Genomic DNA, 14,703 nt, shown 5'->3' on the forward strand with positions numbered 1-14,703 from the left:
ACTATCTCGTTTCCTTGGTACCGTTACTCACCCTCTGGCGCAAAGGTTGAGGAGCTGCAGCTTGGAGAGATTGAATAGCCCCTTCCAAGTTCACTTCATGCATTGGCAGCAGAGAGACATGAAGAAACTATGCATCTCGACTTCCCACACATAATCAAGCTGCTGAAATCACCGTCTGTGGACCTCTGGGCCATTGTCTAGGGCCTGGGTAACTGGTGGCCAGGTGTCTAGGACACAGGGGCAACTTCAGGTGGAAGTTGTCTGGTATCTCACGTTTGGCACAGCCTGCTAAACAGGCCGCGTATCCCAGCCACCCTCTGACAAGCCTCAATTGAGTGCCTGCCCCATGACAAGTGTCAAAGAAGCCCCGTCTGCAGGCTGCCTTTCCTGGAGGCACAGTTCAATAGGGTGCCAGGGGGTGAAAAAAGAAGAAGAAAAGAAAAAATAAAAAAGCTATAACATTTGAGCTTGAAATGTCACATGGAGCCAAGGCAGTTGTCTGATGGATTGCCCTGTCATCCCCAAGCCAAAAGAGAAAAAAACATCCAGAGCCATCAATTGTTTCCTGCCCTTTTAATCCAAACAATATTTTACAGCATCAGAAAGCAAAGAAATTATTTTCTTAGACATTCGGCTCTGTGTGTGGATTGCTGAGCACTTAGCCAGAAAAGCAGCAAGGAAGCCATTCAATGTCTGCATGTCTGACCGACCCAGGTTGGACGTGGAATAGGGTCCAACAGAGATGAGAGGCTCCATGGACACAGCCCCACTCACTCCTTCATTGACTCATGTGGAGCCTGCTGTGTACCTAGCTCTGCCCTTGACAGTGAACCTACATGACCCCCGTGTGCACACACTCCAGCTGCCCAGGTTGAAGACTGCTCCTGCCTTCTCTCGACCTGCTCCTCTTTCTGGCTAGATATGTTCTCCTGGGTCTGTCATCTCCTCAGGACACACTCTAGACTTCTGCCATCCGTCCCTTGGCTCAGATGCTTGGCTCTTGGATTCAGACCACACTAAGAGCCTTCATCTATGAGGATAAAGCTTTGTTTGCAGGGTGAGGTGAAAGACTGTCTCCCCAACAAGATGACCAGCAGCATGAGGTGTGCATGGCAGAAATTTCTAGAAGGACAAGCACTTACGATGGCTTCCTGGGTGAGATGGGTTTGAGAAGAGATTCACCAGCCCTCAAGATTTGCCCTTCCTCATCCCCAGGGCTACACACACACACACACACACACGCACATGCTGCTTCACCCTGAGGCAGTCCCTTCTCCCACGCACCCCAGTGGCATGACCTTTCCCTACCCACCATGCTAGCTCCTCCACCTCTGTTTTGACTCTGTATGTGAATTACATTGTGTGCATCCGCCCCTCCCACCAGGGCGCAGGCTCCACTGGGCATGGTCATGTCTCTGTCCCTATGTGATGACCAGCTGAGGGAGCAATAAATATTCATCACAACGACTGGAGTAGGAAGAAACGCAATGGGTGAACATGGTTATGGAGATCAGACAGCACAAGGCATGATCAGGGACAGTCAAAGGGTGGATGGGCTGGTGTAAGACGGGACTGAAGAGGGTCACACAGTCCTTTAAAAGTTAGGCACTTGTCACAGCAGCCACTGAGTTCACTGACATACTCACAATAAATTAAATATACTCATAGAAAGATATGTACGTGAATATCTGTGGCCCTTATTCATAATAACCCCAACTGGAAACAGCCCCAGTGTCTACATTAATACAATGGAATACTGCTCAACAGTAACAATGAATGAAGGAACTGCTGGTACGTGTGACAATGTGTACAAATCTCAGAGATGTTGTGCTACACGCAAAAGCCAGGCATAGGAGACTATATACAGTCAGATTCTACTTAAAGGAAATTCTAGAAAATGCAAAACTATAGTGACAAGAGGAAGACTGTGGTTGTATAGGACCACTGGTGTTAGGGGACAGGTTGTAAGAGCAGGAACATCAGGGACAAGTGAACCTTGTGATAGCATAGACTAAACTTAGCCGGGGTTATGGCTCTATGGAGTATACCTCAAGAAAGTTGTAAGAAGAAAATGGACCCAGTATGGAGGATTTGGAGTGACTCTTTAGGTGATTTGGCCTTCTACTATCTGTGAAAATACAGGAATGCTTGAGAAAGGGGGGAAATGGGTGGTATTGGGGAGAAGAAATTGGGTCTACAAGGTTTTTGTTTGTTTGTTTGTTTTTAAGAAGTTATGGAATGGAGGAGAGATTACAGCCAGGGTAGCCAAGGAAACAGAAATGGTCACATGGATACAGTAGACCAGGGAAGAGTCATAAACTCTGATGACTGGGGACTCGAGGGGTGAATGTTGGGCTTATACTCCAATATATGGTAATCTTGGTGAGAGATGTTAGAACTGTTCAAGTCAAAGCAGGGCACGGGCTGGGCTCAGCTTGAGAAGAAGGTGAGTGGAACCAGGACCTCGGATTCTACCATGGAAGCAGAGTTAGGATCTTGATCAAGGTCAGGCGCCCAGAGGGTTCCACGAGGCAATCCAGATCTCAGAAGCACAGGGGACAAAGATTCTGGCTTTGGTGATAAGAGGGAGTTGAGGCTCAATGGGAATGGAGGCTCATAGACATTGCTTCCCTTCATAAGGGCCTGACCCCAGAAAGTCTCTGGACCTGCCATGTGCAATGTCTGAGAGGGGGCTAGGGAACTGGAGGGATCATCTAGAAAGGAGTGCCAGAGAGCACCATGCCACCATAGATGGGCGCAGGGAGCTGGAGAGTGAACCCAGGAAGGGGCATCTGGTATCACCTAGTGCTACCTCAGCAGCAGAAGTTTCTGCCATATCCCAACATGGCTTAGCTTGAACACTCCACTAGAAATGAAAAGTTCACTGCTTTGTGAAGAGGTAGTTCTATTGCTAAACAGCTATAAATGATGGTGATGATTACAGTGATGATAATGGTGGCGGTGGTGATGACGATGATGTTGATGATGTGATTATGGTGAGATGATGATGATGATTACAGTGATGACTGTGGTGGTATGGTGATGGTGGTGGTGATGACAATGGTGATGATGATGATGATGGTGATGGTGATGGTGATGGTGATGGTGATGGTGATGATGATGGTGCTGATGATGGTGATGGTGCTGATGATGGTAATGGTGCTATGATGGTGATGGTGCTATGACGGTGATGATTATAGTGATGATGGTGCTGGTGATGGCACTGGTGATGGTGATGATGATGATGATGGTGATGATGATAATGATGATTACAGTGATGATGATAATGGTGGTGGTGATGGTATGATGCTGGCGATGATAGTGACAATGGCAATGGTTGTGATAATGGTGATGATGATGGTGATGATTATGGTGATGATGGTGGTGATGATGGTGATTACAATGGTGGTGGTCATATTGATGATGTTGATGATTATAGTGATGATGATGGTGGGTGGTGCTGGTGTTCACAATGGTGATGGTGGTGACAATGGTGATAATCATGGTGATGATGATGGTGGTGATGGCGTTTACAATGGTGATGATGATGGTGATGATTACAGTGATGATGGTAGTGATGGTGGTGACAATGGTGACGATGATGGTGATGATTACTGTGATGATGGTGGTGATGGTGGTGACAATGGTGATGATGATGGTGATGATTACTGTGATGATGGTGGTGATGGTGGTGACAATGGTGATGATGATGGTGATGATTACTGTGATGATGGTGGTGATGGTGGTGACAATGGTGAGGGTGATGGTGATGATGATGATGATGATGGTGATGATAGAAGGAGGAAGAGGAGGCGGGGATTGCTAATATGTGCCACACAGTCCCTTGGAGCGGGGCTTGTGCGAGGCACTCTACATACATTAGTTTGTTTGGTCTTTGGAAGAACACTGTGATAGGAATGCCATCATCATAGGTCCTCATTTTGCACACAATGAAACACAGAAAGGGGCCTTGCCAGGGCCAACGGCTGCGAAGTTGCTGGGTGGATTGAGCCCATGCTGTCTGAGTAAAGGGGCTTGGAGAGCTGTGGCCTGCTAGTGACCCCACACCTGCCTGTGGTCAATTCCCATCAGAGTCTGTTTTGTGTAGGGTTGAAAATCAGTAGATGAAAACTTTCTTCCATCTTTCCAAGTGTATTCAGACAGCAAGGACAGGCTCCCCTGTAGGTCTAGCATGTCCATCTCTCCAGGGTTCCCTAAGGTTTTCTGTGCTCCCTCGCCATGTGGTTGCCTCTCTTGAGCATCCCTGAGTTTGTGACTGTGCTCATTGAAGGTGAAACCTAGATGTGAACAATACTTCCAGGTAGCTCAGCTAACTTGGAGCAAAACAGAGGGATGCTTCTCAGTGTGGGTGGAGCAGACGGCAGGAGGCTGGGCCTGGGGAAAGTGAGGAGATGGGGTGAATCAGGAAGGGGCCAAGAGACAGAGGGTTGACAAGAGTCAGAGAGGCCATGGGAGGGTGCCTTACAGGGAGCCTGAGAGAAGACAGGATTAAGAAGCAGGGTCTGGCCTGCAGCACTGGGTTTGCAGAGCAGCTGAGGAGGCTAGGAACTGAGACGGTGGGAGATCTGCTGGCTTGGGAAGAACAGCAGAGAAGAACCGCAGGATTTGAGGAAAGAGTGGGCAGGAGTCAGGGCGACCGCTGGCCATCCTCTCTGCTGACGAAAGGAAAGAGAGGAGGTCAGAGGCTGTGGAGGCAGAGCAGGCAGCGGGTTACATAAATGTCCTTGAAGTACTGAGGTGGGATGTGACCACAGAGAGGGAAAGATGGAAGTGCTGCATAGATGGGAGAAAGCAGGAGAGGAGCAAGGTAGAGGAGGCCACTTGGGGTGGACCTGGGAATACCTGGGGATCTGAAGGTGCAGGGAAGGGGGCTGGTAACACCTCACTTTGTGTCTGAGGTCTGAAATGTTTCCCATGTTCATTATCTCAATGGATGACATGCCACCTAAAACGGACCTAAGACGGAGGCGTACCTACTTCTACCTGACAGGTAAGATAACGCAATAGAAGGTATGTGACTCTCCCAAGGCTATCATTACATAAGATTTCCTGATGGCTAGTCCCTTTCCCCTAACTCTGTGGTTAAAGCTTGTTATGTGGTGCACCAGAGAGCTCACTAAAGTGTGAACTGAGACCATGTCCCAGAAAGGAAGCAAGAGAAGTTGGCTGTTGAGAGGAATTAGGGGCCAGGAGAACTGAGAAGATGGAGCACAGAAAAAGGGGTCAGTGAGGGACACATGGAAAGCTTTTCTGGCACCATCAAGAGAGCTCCGGGAAGATAGCTTAACCCCACTGGGCCAAGAGAGCCCAGCTCAACTTTCTGCTGCACTCATCCATCCATTGATTCCACTGAACTCAGTGCCACTGTATGTCAAAGAAACAGCAGGTGGTTCAGGTGGGAGTTTTGTGTGGCCAGAGACAGCAAAGAAGGTACGAGGTATACATAGATCAGTGGCCACGCAGGGCAGATGTTACCAAAGAGCAAAGAGTGAGGGAGAAGGAGATGTCGATGCTAACCCTTGATCATCAATGAAATGTGGCAGCATTGATGGGTAAAGAAGAATCAGAAGCACCGTGGTTCGTGAGGTACCCAGAGGTCATCTACAAGGACAGGCGCATGACTCCTGGAGGCTGGGCTACCAGGGAGGGAAGCGGAGGCCTGAGTCTTAAGCCTCACCAGGAGGAAGCACAGCCCAGGGACATGAAGGGGGCCCAGAAACATGGAATTCTTTCAGGCAGCTTTCAAAGTCCCTTTGCTCCCGGGGTGCTCTTCTGGAGGTGCTGCCAAGGTAGGACCAAGTGGCCAGGCCACATCTTCAAGGTCACTAAATTCTAGTCTGGATTTCCAGATGCCATGTTGGCAGGTGAGCAGGCCTGTCTAATCAGTCTCGCCATTGTCCCAAGACCAGTGTACCCAGGGGACCTTGGCCAGAAATAGAAATTCATAGGAAACACACAAGAGGCAATCCCAAGGGAAGCCCTTCCATCTATATGTCATTAATACCTTTAAAAAACCTGCTGGCATTTTTAGGAGTTGGGGGAGTTCAGCAGTTCTCTGGAAATTGCCCAACCCCAGCTCTACTGGAAATATCAGCTTAGTTACCAACAGTCTTTTCTGAACCCGAAATTGAACCATGTGGCAACACATTTGAAATGATCCCAGCCCATCCTGATACAGTCACGTTTGTGTAGTAAAAGGAGATTCTGAATGGCCTGACCTGAGTCTGCGTCTGGTCACCTCATGACTGACTCTGGGAACTTGAGCATGTCTCAGACTCCCAGGGCCCACTAACAATCTCAGACCACCTCACCATGTTAAGAGAATAAACTGGACCCCTAGACCATTCCCCTATTCTTTCCACCCTGGACTGACCCTGTAAAGAAATGTTGCTGTGAACCGAAAGAAGTATTTTAGCTCCTTTACCCAGGGTTTTTTTTTTTTTTTTTATTGTTGGTCGTTCAAAACATTACATAGTTCCTCATACATCATATTTCACAGTTTGATTCAAATGAGTTATGAACTCCCAATTTTATCCGGTATACAGATTGCTGTATCACATCAGTTTCCCTTCCATTGATTGACATATTGCCTTTCTAGTGTCTGATGTATTCTGCTGTCTGTCCTATTCTCTACTATCCCCCCTCCCCTCCCCTCCCCTCCCCTCCCCTTTTCTCTCTCTACCCCTTCTACTGTAAATCACTTCTTCCATTTGAATTATCTTGTTACCCAGGGTTTTTGACTTGTGAGATCTGTGGAATCTGCTGGTCCCTTGGCAGGAATCACACAGGTGAATAAAATGGACCCATCTATTAAAATGGACTCAATGCTGTAGGAACACTTCATTAATTATAAAGTGCCAAATTTGTATTACGGCATTGCCAAGGAGAGGACATTCTTTAAGCTGGACACCAAGCCTAAGGTTCAAGTACTGGTGGATGACTCTCTGCTCAGCTCTCTTCCTTGTCTGCCATTCCTGACTCAGGAATACAGAACTAGTTTCCTTTTGCCAATTATCCTCAATCATTCTTAGCAGGAAACGTCACAGCCCCATGCCCTCCGAAATGAGTTTGGAACTAAGTCAGGAAGTATGGGAAGAAAGTTCGGTGAACTGAAGCAAATAATTCATTTGGGGGCCCATGTCTCATTTTCTTGTAAGGTAATTCTGAGACCTGACTCACTTTGGACTAGAGATGTTAGAAAACATCCGTGTGGCTGTGGGTTGAGAAACTCATCCTCAGGCCTCTCTTGAGGTCAGGTACTTGCGTCTCCTTTAGGGTGCAAAATGCAGCCCTCTGGACAGCCCCTGAAGTTGGACAACTATTCCCACTTAACAGATGAAGAAAATGGAGCTCGGAAAAACTGGGAAGGGAAACTGCACCCAAAGTCATGCAAAGAATGTCAGAGTTGGATCTTAGCCTTTTTTTCTTCAAGTTCAAAAAAAAACCCTGGTCTGCCCCTCTCGAGAAATGTTGCTGTGAACCAAAAGAAGTATTTTGGCTCCTTTCCACAGGGTTTTGACTCATGAGCTCTGTGGAATCTGCTGGTGATTCCAAAGGAGTAACACAGGTGAGCTTCCCAGGGGATCACTGAATGAGAGACAGGTTGGTACATGTACTGACACCCCTTAAGAGGAACACAACTGTCACTGCAGGTAAAACAGGGAGGAACCTTCAGCAAACCTCACCGCTGCTTAACCATAAAGAGAAACAAAATTGAATTCTCCTCCACAGCACCCACAAAATCCATCCTAGATGGCTTCCTATTTCAACATGAAAGGTAAAGTGAAAACGCTGACAGACAATATGGGGAAATATATTTATGACCTCAGAATAAGAAATATTCATTTTAAAACCCAATGTAAACAATAAAGTTCACTAGGAAAAGACTGTTGGCTGGGTTGAAATTAAGAACATGGATTTATTAAGAGACACTAAAGATGACAAAAAGACATGTCATAAACTGGGGGGAAACATGTGACTATGTGCAACAAAAGTGTTTCAGAACAGAATTTCTGCAGATCAGTAAGGAAAAGACAAACAACCTAACAGCGACCATCCAAAGACATCATTTTGGTCCATTCATAGGCAAAGAGAACATGCAAAAGTCTATGTAGCTCATTAATGACCTAGAATATTAAAATTACAACTAAAAACAAGTTCACACTCAAAATGTAAAACTCTGATCACACCAAGTGCTGGTGAAGAATTAGAACAGGCACACTTGAGGCTGACAGGGTGTAAATTGAGACCAGCACACTGGAAGACAATCCTCAGGACCGGCTACACCGAAGCTGCATGGCTTGCAGCCCTCAAGTGACACCGAGGGTCACACCACCAAAAGATCACTCACCAATGCAGCAAGAGACAGCGAAAAGAAAATTCTCAACAATGTTGCTCTAACAGAGGGATGTACTACAGCAAAGGAGCACCCGTGATGTCCATTCACAGGAAACTGGACAACTAATGACTCATGCACTGGAACTTCACTCAGCCGCTCAGCAACCTCAAGCACAGCACTGAGCAGAGCAAGAGAACACTAACCTACCCAAGAACACCCACAGATATCACATGACCCCATTTATGCAAACTTCAAAAATGATAAGATAATTAGGGATTGATTAGGATACATAGAGATGAGACCAACTATGATAAAAAGGATAATAAACCCACAATTCAAGAAAGGCCAATCCTGCTAGGAGGAAGGGAGCCAGGCCTCCAATGACCCTAGGGGTGAGGTTTGCTTGATTCCTCAAGTGGCGTGGTTTTCTATTGGTGTTTACTGGATCTGTCTTTGCATGTTGTATATGCTGTGTAGGCTTATTTTACATGTCTGACTTGCAAAGGATCCCTCAAAGAAAGTTGATAATTATATTGCAGGGAGAACAGCCGTGTAGCACTCTCGCACAGGCTGGCCTAGGACTAAGGGTCAATGATGCTCCTACCAAACTCTCCAGCCAGCACTGGGCATAATAGCTAGGACCTTAAGGTGCATAATGATACCTTGACAAGGGAATGAGTGGTGCAGGACTGGCTGGAGGGACAGCCAACTGGCTGAGTGGGTGGGTGAATGAATGGGGTGGCCAGCTAAAGCCTAAGTCATATAAAGGTATCTAACAGAAGCTCTAGGTAACATAGGATGGGAACCTGGCTGGATGTCAGGTCTGCAACCAGAACTCCCTTCTCTTCTCTCCTGCCCTCTCGCCATCAGATACAATGAGAGCCATCTAATTTAAAGGAAGCCTAATTGAATCCTTCCTTCCTGAGTGGAAAGAAGCATGTGTATGCTAATTCTGCAGGGCCCTTCCCCCACCACACCATGCTCTTCAGTCTGCCTGGAGAAGCCCCTCTTCCTTCTGGACTCCCCTTGTGCCCCCATCCCTCTTCTCCAGTCAGTGCCAATTCAATCCTTCAAATGCACTTTGTGGACACTGTTTACTGGTTTGCAAGCTTTTGCCCTTCTAGGCCCCACCAGGCTATAAACTGGATAAAATGGGTCTTATTCATCCTTTAATCTGCACCTATTACAGCACTTGGCAGATCATGTGTGCCGGACAACACATACTTCTGAATCTAACAGACGCTGAGATGCGGACTATGAAGGCGGTGAATCTAAAGTCAATGACTCAAAGCACAAGAATTAATAGATTAGCAGAGTACAGAATCTCAAAATCAAAAGAAAGGACAGAACTACAGAGAAGGCTCAAAGCTGATTATGGCTAAGACGTAAAAAAGCAATTTAAAACAGGCCCTGAAGTCTTGCTGAGTCCTCTGCTAAGCCAAGCAAGTCCAATACACATAAGATGCCCAGCGGGCCACACACAGCCAGGAAAAAGAGCAGTTCCATGAAGTTTGGGCCGGGATAGCTTGCAAGATGGAATAAAAGTCAGCTTTGTCAAAAATACAGCATTTCAAATGAAAACTATTTTGTGGTATTTTTCCCTAGAGGACCCTCACATGAGTTGTACCCTGGAAGGAATAGGCAGGTGTCAAGGTCAGGAGGAGGTGCAGAAAGGCAGGCAGGTGAGTGTGGATGTAGAGATGCCATCCACAGAAGGTGGAACTAATGATGGAACTAATGATGCCCCTCACCTCTCAGGCCGCCATCTGTGCGGATCCTGCACTCATTCTGCCTGGTGGCCAAAATCCAGTTGAAATTCTCCAGCAGAATCTACTAGAAACTGCTCTTCTAAAAACCCATCCAGGAACTTGGGATATAGCTCGGTTGGTAGAGTGCCTGCCTCACATGCACAAGGCCCTGGGTTCAATCCCCAGCACCACACACACACACACACACACACACACACACACACACACACACCATCCAAGTTGCATCATTTGGGTTGTACATTAAGTATGTCCTCGCATCCAAATTCAGTGCAGAACTTGAGGTTGCAATTCACAATAAAATCAGATGATTTATTTCCTTCTTCCATTTCAGACTACTCTCAAACTTCAGCTAGTCTCGCCTGATTAGTGACAACTATTGTCCACGCTACTGGATTAAATGCCTAACAGGACAAAATAGCCGCCACCAGCAAATGTGCCCTGGCCTTGTAAGAGGCACAGTGGTGTCCTCAGGTCAGTCAGGCTTGCTGGTCCCACTTTCTGTACAAGAAAACTGAGACCTTGAGGGATCAAATAGCATGGAGATCATTTTCCAGGAACAAATGATTAATCTTCCTCTAATTAATATTTGCAAGGAGCCGTCTGTATGGAATGCTGGACCCTCTGTAAACACCAGCAGCTCTTTCTGCCCACTGTGTTGACCAGCAGCACAGTGAAACCATGGACACTCGTGGGCAGGAAGGAACAGAGAGCCTGGCCTCCTGCTACACAAGAGGGCTACTGATCCAAGCTTGTTTAGAAGCCGCGGAGAGCATGGGGCTTTGACAGCATCATCCTATGACGAATTCCCTCCTCTGGGCTCCTTCTTCTTTCCCTTTCCTGTTTTCTCTTCCCATTTTCTTTCCCTCCTTCCTCCTGCCCCTCCCTCCTGTGTGCTGCATCATCTACTCAGACCTGAATCGCAGTCAGAAATGACCAGAGCCCTCTCTCCTGGGCTTGGCATCCAGACCTGAGAACACACCACAGCAACTCCAACCCCAGGGGAGAGAGTGGACGAATGCAGGCGAATCCACCGCCTTCTCCATGTTCACCATTAGGGCCATGTCTCCATGGCACCCAGGAAACAAGAGGAGGCATCCTGGGTACGTCTGTCTGTCATGGGAGGGCAGATCTGCAAATGAACTGGACCACAGTGCACCAGAAAAGGGCAGCACAGCCCCAAGGAGGAAGTGCCAGGAACCAGGGCTGGAGAGACAGAGAAGAGCCCCAAGCAGGAGGATCCCTGGAGCCCAGGGGGAAGTGAGGAAGGGGCCATGGGCCTGGGAAATCATTTGGGGATAAGCAAAATTCCTTCTGCCTGGTCATGCCCCCCACTCTCAGGGCTCAGCCCACGTCTTCCAAGGAGGACTTTGACTTCTCTCCTCTTTGCCCTTAATCTTGTAAATAAGAATGGAAAATGTAAGTCTAGCCGGCACTGGAGACTAGACGGAGGCTGCCTGTCCAGAGGAGGGGGGAAGATCCATTCCTGTATTTATTTATTATTATTATTTCCAGGAGAGAAAAAAGCCAGAAATATTTCCAAAATGTCAACACTATTAAAGAAATCTGAACACCTTAATCCATTTAAATGTCATCCAGAACCCAGCACGGGTTTGGAAGTGAGGAGGGGCAGAGGAATTAATGCCAGATTCCACATAATCTATCAAAGTTTCTTTCTTTTCTTAATATATTAAATATTAAATGCTTCTTTGCATCTGAGTGAGAGAGGAGAGAGAGAGGGACCAGGGTGGAACTCATAAATGCCTAGATAATTGGTTTTGAGGTTTTTTTTTTTCTTCTTCTTCTTTCTTTCTTTCTTCTTGGCGGATTCTCAATTTCCCTATAAAAGAGAAAATTCATTTCCAGCTGCTAATGTAATGTCAGCGTGCTGTTTACTAAGCATGGATGATGTATAGGGGGACACTACTTTCAGAGGACTACTTAATGATGCATAGAATTAAATCCTGGGCTCCTCAGCTGAGCCTCCTCCCTCCCCCCTGGTTCCCAGGCTCCCAGTGCATCCAGGGAGAAGCAGGGTTGGCATACCCTGCCTCCCTCCTTGCTAGAACTCTGGGGTCTCTGCCGAGGACGCTTGAAAATGGACCCTTAACCTCCACAGACACATCTGCCCTTAACAGAGCCTGGGATGAGGGCCTTACACTGACATGTTAGGGAAAGACAGCCACTGCTCAAGGGGACAGAAGTAGGGAGTCCGTGCACCACACCAGAGTGTCAGGGGCAGCAGGAAGAGGTACAGGGCTGAGTGGACCATCCCAGTAGGGAAAGGGCTGGCCAGGAAGAGACAGAGGTGGAGCTTCAGGCTCGCCCTCTGCCTCTGGAGACCACATCATTCAGATGTCAAGGAAAATAGATGTCTACTGTCCACTGTGCCCTGAGGCCAGTGTGGCTGCCACTGCCAGAGCGGCACCCTGGTCCTCTGCACCGGCCAGGAGCTACTGACAGCTCACTGTGCTCTCAGGGGCATGGGAAGCCTGGTCACCAGCCCCCCCAGAACCGCACCTTGCTGAAAGACTGTCCTGGCCTCCTCCCTGGGGAAGCTGATCAACCATGCCATCTAAGGAGACCAGCCATTATGGCTGGCCATCTCAGCCACTGGGGAATTGGGAGCTAAGGTAGATAGGCAGACAGCAGGAGAGGTGGGCTGAGGTGCTCTCCCTGGCTAGGCATGGAAGAGGGTACAAGGACCAGCAGGCCCTTCTTCATCTCCTCCAGGGGCACTTTGACTTGGTCCCTGCCGATCTCCAGAGGTCTTGGTTTCTCTGACCTCATGAACATTCACTGTTCATTCACTGTTCTCTTTCTAGAATCCCCTGCTCCAGGGGCTCCTCCCTGTCCTCTACTTCCAACAGCTGATTGTCCACCCACCATAGACTCTTCAGTTTCCTGTCTGCACACTGTAGGGTTTCTTCAGGATTCTTCTTTCCCTGCTCTCTGTGGATTTCTGTGCTCTGTCCAGTCTCCCTGCCTACCTTGACCTCAGAGCCCATATCTCTAATCTAATCACTTGCCCAGACTCCCAGGCAGCTGTGCAGCCACCTTCAGGGGGCCTGGTGCTCTGCTCTTGAGGCAGGTACGGTCTTATCCCGCCCCCCCCATCATCTGGTCCTCCCCAACTCTGCCCATACATTGGCCATTCCTCCAGGCTCTCGGACTAGAACATGTTCCATCATGACATCTCTCGTTTCTCAAAGTTTTGGGATGGACCTGGCTGCATTTTTCCTACTCTGTCGTGACCCAGCCTGCTCTGGTCGGGGTCTTGGTCCTGGGCATGCCCCAGCTCTTACCTGTCCCCAGTCCCACCATCACAACCCAGGAACTCAGGTAGGTGCCATTTTCACAACACACCACTTACAACATGTCATTACATGGAGGCCAGTCTCCAGCCAGTTTGTTTTGTCCAGACTGGAAGCCCTGAGCAGATTCCACTCCAAAGAAGAAGTGAGACCCAAGCAACACTGGGAAGAAGCCCCAGGCTCCAGCCTCCTTGGGGATGGGCATCTGGAGAAAGTGAGTTTTCAACCTGGATAAAGAGAGGCTAAAAAGTTGCAGAGCTTGATTTGGAAAATAGAAGGGTTGTTCTGCAATACGGGGAGAGACAATGGTGGGCACAAACGATACAGCCCAAAGACAGACCCTGGCATGGTCTCCGTCATGGAATGAATACAATCCAGCCTGGCAGCATGTCACGTGTATCCCATCTACCCTGACCTTGAGACACCTTGTCAAACACCCCATCATCCCTCCCTGTGTACATGGGCCAAAGCAGAATCCCTGCCAAGCTCTGTCCCCACTGTCCCCTGCCTGGAATGCCCTTCTCATCTTGGTTCACCTGGAAAATTCTTACGCACTCTTCAAAGGGCAACTCAGAAACCTCCTTCTCAGAGGAGCTTTTCCTGATGACCTCTGGGCGGCTTCTCACCTCCCTCCTCTGTGCTCCTGCGACACCTTGGGCAGATCTCCATTATATCGCTCACCATGTTTTATTATAGTTAATTGTGTACACACCTGCCTTCCCCCCTGCAGGATGTGCATGCCCTTCAAGGGCAAGGACAGTGTCTCCCCCCTCCTCATCCCTGATACCAGCTAGAGTGAGTAATTAATAGAGAAGGGGAGAAGAGAGGGTAGGAAGCGAAGAGAGGACTGGGGGAGAGGATGGAGGGAAGGAAGGAAAGAAGAGGAAATAGGGTGGACAGTGGGGTTGTCATGGCCAGGGTCTGATCAGGCAATGTCGCCTGGCCCACAAGTAGTAAGTGACCAAGAAGGCATTTCATGAAACTTTCTGGGTCTAAACAAAGAGATTTCTGCCTTCTCTCGAGAGTCCACTCTGTTGTGAGCTGGCCTGGTGCTTGGTTCCAATTTCCTTCATCATAGTTCATGCTACTGAAAGCAAATCTCTTTCTCCCTTTGGAGTCCCTAGCATCTCTCATGCATAAGACAGAAGAGGAGCCCTAATTCCAGAAATACTGGAGGCTCTGCACAAGGGGACACATTTCTTGCCTGGAAGTGTGTTGGGCCATATTGGCCATGGGGAAGGGTGTACCTAGGCCTCAGGTGGTC

The sequence above is a fragment of the Urocitellus parryii genome, chromosome Y, assembly GCF_045843805.1.
Source record: "Urocitellus parryii isolate mUroPar1 chromosome Y, mUroPar1.hap1, whole genome shotgun sequence".
Lineage (NCBI taxonomy): Eukaryota > Metazoa > Chordata > Mammalia > Rodentia > Sciuridae > Urocitellus > Urocitellus parryii.